Genomic DNA, 8,498 nt, shown 5'->3' with positions numbered 1-8,498 from the left:
CTATGGACCTCCTCCTCCTCCTCTTCCTCCCTCCTCCTCCTCCTCCTTCGCACCATTCACAAGTCCAGACCGAGTGCAGACCCCTCTGGAGGCAGCGAGGCATCATCATGCACTGACATGATGTGGGGGAGCAGAAGCGCTAATTATCCGCTAATTGGGGCCATGTGACTCCTGTTCAGTGGGGAAACATCACTATGGTCTTCATCACTTTTCCATTTTATCGTCTTAACATCAGACACCACAGCAAATTATTCGAATACATGAATAAAAAAACAGATTTTTGAAACAAAGTATTATAAAATGGTAACATTTTAAAAATACAGTCAAACCTCGGTTTTTCAACGCCCCACCTTTTATATGATTTATTGTAACAACACACCCTGATTGTGGCTGCTAAATAACCCACCACGGGGCCAGGGAAAGCTGCAAGAAGCAGAAAGTTGATACATACGTTGATACTTCATTGATGTGAAGGGGTGGGATTAAATATGATCTTCATGCTCCTTTTCGGACAAGTTCTAACCATGTGACGTTCCTTAATGGAACTCTGAAACATGGCTGCCACACTCTATCGCTATATAACCTCCAGCCGACATCTGCGTGTTCAGCGTGTACACAGCCTCCATGAGCATGTCGTTATGGAGGGAAATTGGATTGATACACCTGTGTACCGAGGCGGGCGGAGATGTCACACGCAGCCAACGTCTCTTTGATATGCAGGGACCACAATGGCGCATAATGAAAAGGCTATTAGGCTTTGGACGCGAGTGCGGGAGGAGAATGGTTGAGAACTCAAACTGAACAAGGGGGGGCGGGGGGGGGGGGGCAGACACACACAACAAAAAGAAGAAGAAAAAGCTAACAATGATCAAATCAACGGCGGCGAAGCCTGCTTACGATGCATGGTGCGCCTCCGCACTGTGACACGTCTTCAAATATTGCGGCCATAACTTTGGCTCACATCTGCAGTTTATCCTCAAAGGAAATGTTATTTGGAGCCGCTCTGCTTAGCTGTGGGCGCCGGGCGCCGGAGGCGGACGCGCTGGAATGATGGCTCCCTCGGGCCTGGTGCATGACATTTATCTAAAAGCTTGTTTTTTTAATCAAATGGTTGGATGCATACGGCAACAAAAACACACCTGCCTCAAAGACTCACAACGTGTTACTAAAGTTACTAAAGTATTGGGACACACATTCCTTCATTCATGCGTCAATCAGACTCATAAGTGGTGCTGCAATTACCTTTATTATGACTCATCCCGTGGACGGCTTCGCCACCACACACCGAGCCGATGCGCATCTGTAAAGCTGAAATGGAGGGAAAGAAAAAAATGCATCCGTAAATATGTAAATGCATCATCATCGGCATCGACCAATCGACAACAGTCCCATCTATCATTAAACATTCATAACAAAAAATATTTTTTCTCTGTTAAGACTCTTCTGCACAAAGGGCTCACTCTCTTCATGCCGTTGTTCTATGGAATAAACGCACCCAGGTGTTGAAACCAATGCCCAGAGTGATGGATCATTAATCATTGGTCAACAAAAATGACGCCTGTGTTAGAAAATGTAATCCAGTGGCAGGACTCTCTGCAGTTGAGTAAATAAAGAGCCACACCCCCCACAGGAAATAGCAAATTGTGTGTATTGCACGTGGCTTTATGAGCAAATATGCCGTCAACACAGAACCTTCAGAGGGCGCCCCATGGTTCACAAGATTGTATGTTGGCCATTACTTTAGCCAGCGAAGATGACAGCAATCGATTTGACATGATTAGCAGTCTGAGACGTAATGGCGGCCCTCATCCCCGGGCTTTGTTTACTCTTGGAGTGCACAGAACGGCGGTCTGCAATCACCAAACGCTTGCCGACGCCTCCCGGTCCTTAAGAACACAGCGTGCCATTGATTTACCGCCCGCAGATTATAGTGGAACACCAGCAGGTCCCAAAAGGAATCGTTCTATTGTGTCCACGTGGATTTGTATCTCCCAGAGGGAAAATTAACACTTCTGATTCATTACGTTTCGGCTTGATAACGCTTTAAAGCTCCATTGTAGCACCTACATGAAAGCACCGTGTCGACTAACATTCGTTATCCCAAGGTCTGTCAAAATTCATCCCGTATTTGTCAGCATGCGTTTCTCGTAATAGCGTCAACAGCCACAATGTAAACTACTGTCCAGTGAATCAGCATTGAAACATGCACCACACAGTGACTTCCTGTTCAGTGCAAAATAAGATTCAAAATCTGATAAACCCCCATTCTACACCCACTTTTTTTTTTACCATGTTAGCCACTGGGCGGTCTAGGGGTTAGCGCGCAGACCTCACAGCTAGGAGACCAGGGTTCAATCCCACCCTCGGGCATCTCTGTGTGGAGTTTGCATGTTCTCCGGGTACTCCGGTTTCCTCCCACATTCCAAAAACATGCTAGGTTAATTGGCGACTCCAAATTGTCCATAGGTATGAATGTGAGTGTGAATGGTTGTTAGTCTATATGTGCCCTGTGATTGGCTGGCGACCAGGCTAGGGTGTACCCCGCCTTACGCCCGAAGACAGCTGGGATAGGCTCCAGCACCCCCCGCGACCCTCGTGAGGAAAAGCGGTAGAAAATGAATGAATGTTAGCCACTGGAAGAAACTTTTTTTGATGTTTCTGTCTGTAATCGGTTCACTACATGACCAAAATATCCTATATTTTCATTATATTATACACATAGACGGTATAGACAGCAAGGTAAATGAGTATCATAATATAATATTTATTTTTACAATACGCCGAACCAATAACAAATGGCAAATTTGGACTTCTACACCGAAAGTAAGCACTTCCCTCTTCAGCAGTCCCGGTTCCTGATGCATTCCCTACCTTCCATGTGATCATGCTGCCAAAAATCGAATCCCACTGATGCTTTCCCGCCGCCAATTTGTCTCAGCAGCGAGCCGAGCCAAATGCTGTTGTTGTACAGCAGGTATCCAAACGCTCCTTACATGCCAGATGGGATCTGGAATCCCCCTCAGTTGTGCCTTGGATCTGTTCTCTATTGGTCATGCCTGGAAAGGATCTGCCAAAGGGGGAGTGAAGGGACATGTTAACCAGACGCTGGTTCAAATTTAGCGAGGAGCATGCCCTCGCTGGTCACCAGCGATGGGAAACCATACCTTTCACCGACTCCGGTTGTTATGGGTCTCTCACCGGAGTCAATCGGGTATTCTCGAGTCACTGGTCACTGACACAACAAGGAGCACCGACAGTCAGTGATACTCCGGTCTTCCTTGAGTACCCGCAAGTCAGCGAAACGTAAGACTTGGTCGTGTAGCTGCGAGTCAGTGAGACTCGAGTCTTAGTCAATCTACAAGTCGGTGAAACCCGGGTCTTCACCGAGCACCAGTGACTCAGTGAAAGCCTAGTTTTCATCAACCTGAGAGTCAGACCAACTCAAGTCTCCGCCAAGCATCCGTGAGACGGTTAAACTTGCGTCTTCATCAACCCGTATGTCAGTCAAAAAAGCGGAAAGTTGAGATGATTGGAGGCAAGGACTAGAAGATTGGACTGTTGCTTTCTCCGCAGGTCTAAAAGATTCATACAAATAAAGTTAGAGTAAAATTTGCACAATCACTCCATAGTTTCCTTGTGAAATGTAGCTAATGGCAGCAGCGGTGAGTAAGTGAACGACTTCATAGTAGAGTCTCGATTCAGTAAAAAAAAATGCACATTTTAAAAGACTCATTCATGACTCACACAAACACTGTCCTAAGTCAGAGGTAGGGAACCTATGGCTCGGGAGCCAGGTAGGGCTCTTTTGTATCTGGCTCTCAAGCATTTCTTACCACAATAAAAATGTATTTTTGCTAACATTTTAAAGTAAACCATCACCGAAATGACTGTTGAAAATAATATTCAAAATCAACTTTTCTTATGCATTTTAATTCGTCCATCAATATTCTGCTGCAATACGGCCAACCATATCTATCTTTCCTGATGATATTTTCCAGGTCAAACACCAAAACTTGATTATTACTGGGTAATGCGGTAGTCTACCTCGGTCATTGAGATGTCAAAAAAACATGTAAATGTAAACTTTCCTCCTTTAGTCAAATAGCTAAAGCTGCAGAACCAAGCCTTCTGACGAAGATGGCCAAAAGAATGAAATACGTGTACTGAATACGGTTCAAAACTATGCAGCAGCAGAAGTTGCATTAATGGCAGCAAGTATTTGATTTATTATTAGACACTGCGCTGCTCACGAAAGTATGCTGGCCACACCCCATTGGCGTGGGGTAGTGTGCCTGGTCTACATAATTAGAGCCCATTATATCTAAAACTGTTGGTCTTACATAAAAATGCACACATTTTATTTATTGCATTCAAAATGTATATGGCTCTCACAGATACACATTTTAAAATATCTGGCCTTCATGGCTCTCTTAGCCAAAAAGGTTCCCGACCCCTGTCCTAAGTGGTTTTCATTAAGGGAGGGCTGATGATTGTGCTTCCAGTCTATGTTCATATTTGTGTCACATTAGGTAAGATTAGCCGTAATAACTAAGTGACTGAATCATAAAGTGTGAACAGTAACCATGTTCTTACTGTCAAGTATACAATGTTCTGCTTTGAAAAATGCATCTTCTCCGCTGAGGGGATGACACAATGTGCTGTTAGCATGTTGTCTGAATCATTCCATCACTGCAGCACGGTGTCGGCTGTCCAAGAACAAACAAAGCGACAAAGGAAGAGGGAAAGAAGCGTGGTCAACATGCTGGCACTCACTGGGTTCGGACTGCAGGCATGTTGCGTGCCGCCATGGAAGGGCTGGTGGGAGCCGCAGGCTGTCTGAAATGATGTCCGCTGAGACGTTGGCGCTCTCTGAACTGCAAATGAACTTTGATGCAGGCACTAGATGTGTAATTATAGAATGCTCACCATGAGCTGACGCCGTGGACCATCAGCATCTACAAGGACAGCACAAGACACGTACAAGCTATTCGTACAATGCAGCTTCAAGATCTCCATATGAATGAAACACAGTGAATAGTCACCACTCACCACTGATGAATGACAAGGTACGAGCAGCCATGATGAACACGTGGAATCGGAGTCACGGTGGAGGAGCCTTTGCCGTGGTCGTCAGGGGTCACTCCGGTCACCACTTTCCATCATACATTCACCTTTTCACCTTGTTCACTTTTTGATGTCGGATTGACTGATTGATTGTATCACAGCATTGTGGTGTGTTCAAAGACTGTCAAACAAAGTGCAAAAACTCAACAGTTGACAAAAAAACATTCTCAGCTGTTGGGAATGGAATATTTTCCACGCTGTTCTGGGTGGGTACTGCAACATTAGGAGTCGTCCTTCCTTCATTCCGTCCTTTGGAGAAATAAATATCAATTGGAGCAAAAATGAGTGAATTTGCTGGAATGCGTGAGGATCTGCAGTCTTCAACGCTGTGTAGTATTCGGCATGGGGGGGGGTGTCCTGCTGTATATGGTGACATACAGTAAGCACGGACGCGTGATGATGAAGATGAGGTCTGCAAAAGGGCATCATAGATTATGCATGAGTTCCACGAGGTGAAACAAAACACAGAGCGCCTTTTTTGTTGCCGCGCCATTCCACCGCTTCTTCAACAACAAAAAAACATCAAGCTAACATTTCCCCTCCATGCGGAACACATTCGCTTTCGGTGCAGTCTAGGGGGTGAGGGTTAGTCCCTGGGGGTCGGAGGATGGCTTGAGGTATCTGCCACTTTCATTACAATCAAACAAGTGGATGTGGAGTCGCTGAATTTAACGCTCCGTGGCGCGGCTGGATAGACGGGAATGTGGACGATGTGCAAAACAAAAATCAATATGCTATTTTTTTGTATTGAAGCTGTCCAAGTGGTGTTTTTTCTCGATTACCTCGTCCATGAAACGACAAAGACACAGGTGCCAGCCTCGTTTCTGCGGCCGCAGCGTTTGTGAGGTTTTGTCAGGAAGCGATGGAGTGCAGGTGTCGCCCATCAGCGCACTGTCACCACGTTACGCAAATGAGGCAATTTAGCCCTCAAATGGATTGGAACTGTCAGCTCAAACGCTTCAATCTCATTTGAAGGGATACTCTTTGCTATCCATTGACAGACAGGAGAATTTGGTATGAAAATTTGCACTCTAATTAGTGAAAAGCTCGGTATTTTGGACTTTGATGTGCACTTAGCACAAGTTACATCGAGGAACATCATATAGTCACGCTTAAACAATTCAACATGTCCGGGAAAAAAAAGCACAGCTTCATCCTTCATCCTCCCTCTCTGACATGTCAACACCTGGATGTTTCCTTCATCGATTTGTTCTGTGACAGCCCGCCACAGATAAATTACTCTGAGTACTCACACCCCTCTCAGTGCTGTATTTCAATCAAGCGACTAGCAACAAATCTAGCAATCTTTTCTGCTCTTATCAGCCACTTCAGGAGACTCTTAACATGAAAGCATGTATCGTTTGTTTCAATGAACCCACTGTGGGTGCGGCTGTGGGCAATCACGCAACGCCGCTCTGGCTTCAGAAACAGACAAACATTCACTCGTATCTCCAACATATTTTGGTCTTTTCATGGTTTTTGCTGACTTTGTGTTTCCATAAAAACGAGATGCGTCAAGGTCAATTATGCAAATTCACGGATGACGTCATCATCTTTCATGTATAGAAAACACAGCTGTGTGAATCTACATCATGAAAATAATACCCAGCAACCTAATATTTACAATACATTTGGTCTGAATCTAAATGTATTTTTTCATGCTGACATTTTGTACATATCCGTAAAGAGTGATTTTCCACATGAGTTTTTGTTTTGCTCTTTTGTGTGACGTGTACCGCATTTAGTTGCTTCAGTGCTTTGTGCAATTTGCAGAAAAGAGTGCAGTTTCATTAGACGCTTAAGATGTTGCCGTGGCGACTGTACATTGACTTCATATCACGTCTGTCCGAGTTCAAATAAATAGGAGAAAATGTCCCAAAGTGCACCGCGACATAAATAAATCACGGCAGACAAGCAGAGGACATTACGGAAAGGAAAAGAGTAAATAAAATTCAGTGTGTGTTCTCACTCTGCAAGTCAATGCGGACGCTGAAGGCAACGAGATGACAGCCTGTTAATGGAGGCTAGATAGTCACTGATGCTGCGTAGCATACAGTACGTGGCATGTACAATGTTTGGGATGTATACAGTAGGATGTCATTACCTGCAAATATGACATCCAGGTTGTAAAAAAAAGAGGCTCTGCCACATTAAAGCGGCTCTGATGAAAAATGTGATCATAACAAGATCAGTCTGCAAGATAAGATGCAAAGCATCTTACAATGCAGCGTCACGGCGGTCGTATCAGCATGCCAAAGGGGAGCAGATGCTGAGAAGTTCCAGTGCGGGGGGGGGGTGATGACTCACGATCTGCCGCGGACTTGACTTGAAGACAAGCTGGCTGTCGTTCAACACTCATAGATAAGCTTTCCAAACGTGGCACTCTCAAGGTGATCCGCTGAGCTTTTACACAAATTGCCGTCTTTATGGGCGGCGGCAGGGCCTTTTGGTGCCAAAATGGCTCCTTTGGGTGCCAGGATGAAATAAGTCCACCTCCCCGCTTGGAGACCTGCCGCTACACCCCGTCTCCTGGCACAGGTGGGCGGCCTGAAGCTAAATATAATCTCAACTAAGATTCATCTACAAGCGCTTTGACGCAGTTTTCATCTTCTTGACGCACACCTCACATTCGTCTGGCCTTGAGGGCGCCTTTCCTCGCCTCTGTCGCCAAAGTGCTTCAGTTCTTTAATGTACCAGAAGCGCTGTCTTGGAGACCCGTGACCAAGTCCACCAAGTCCAGTATAAAAAGGTATAGCTTAATTCTCGTATATTTAATGCTAGACTTTGTTATGACTTAATTCTTGTAAAATGAAATGTCTTTACTCGTAATATTGCTACTTATTCGCAAAAAAAGGTCAACCTAAAGAGTGAGCTCCAGGGCGCCTCCTGGAGGTCCAAATTCACCCAGCAGAGCAGTGACTAGCTAACCTAGAATGGTCTGTGTCTTACATTTACCAGCTCATAATGGTGGTAATGGTGGGTTTGATGGCTGTGCGATGAATAAAACACGGCTTGTGAAAATACGGCTGCATCTTTTCTTACTCACTAGATGGGAAATATAAGTTCTAAGAGTGATAAATACATTGCAGTATTGGAACTCATAGAGTGCATGAAGTGGCCATCATCGAGACTTTTACACAATAAGAATGTTGGTGCCACTTTGGAGAAAACAAATGTCATGCGTCACAAGCGGTATGTTATGCTCAAGAAATATGAATAAAAGCCGAGGAGAGGAAGGAAATGCAAGTCGGGGTTTGAATGCTGTGGAGCCTGAAGAGAGACAAACGGGTGTTTGTGTGGGGGGGGAATGATTGTGTGGCATGCTAAGCGCTGCAGCTTATTTCCTCGTTGGCTCATTGACAGGCCGCGCTCAT

The sequence above is a fragment of the Doryrhamphus excisus genome, chromosome 21, assembly GCF_030265055.1.
Source record: "Doryrhamphus excisus isolate RoL2022-K1 chromosome 21, RoL_Dexc_1.0, whole genome shotgun sequence".
In the NCBI taxonomy this organism is placed as follows: domain Eukaryota; kingdom Metazoa; phylum Chordata; class Actinopteri; order Syngnathiformes; family Syngnathidae; genus Doryrhamphus; species Doryrhamphus excisus.
Note: the sequence above shows the minus strand (reverse complement) of the source record.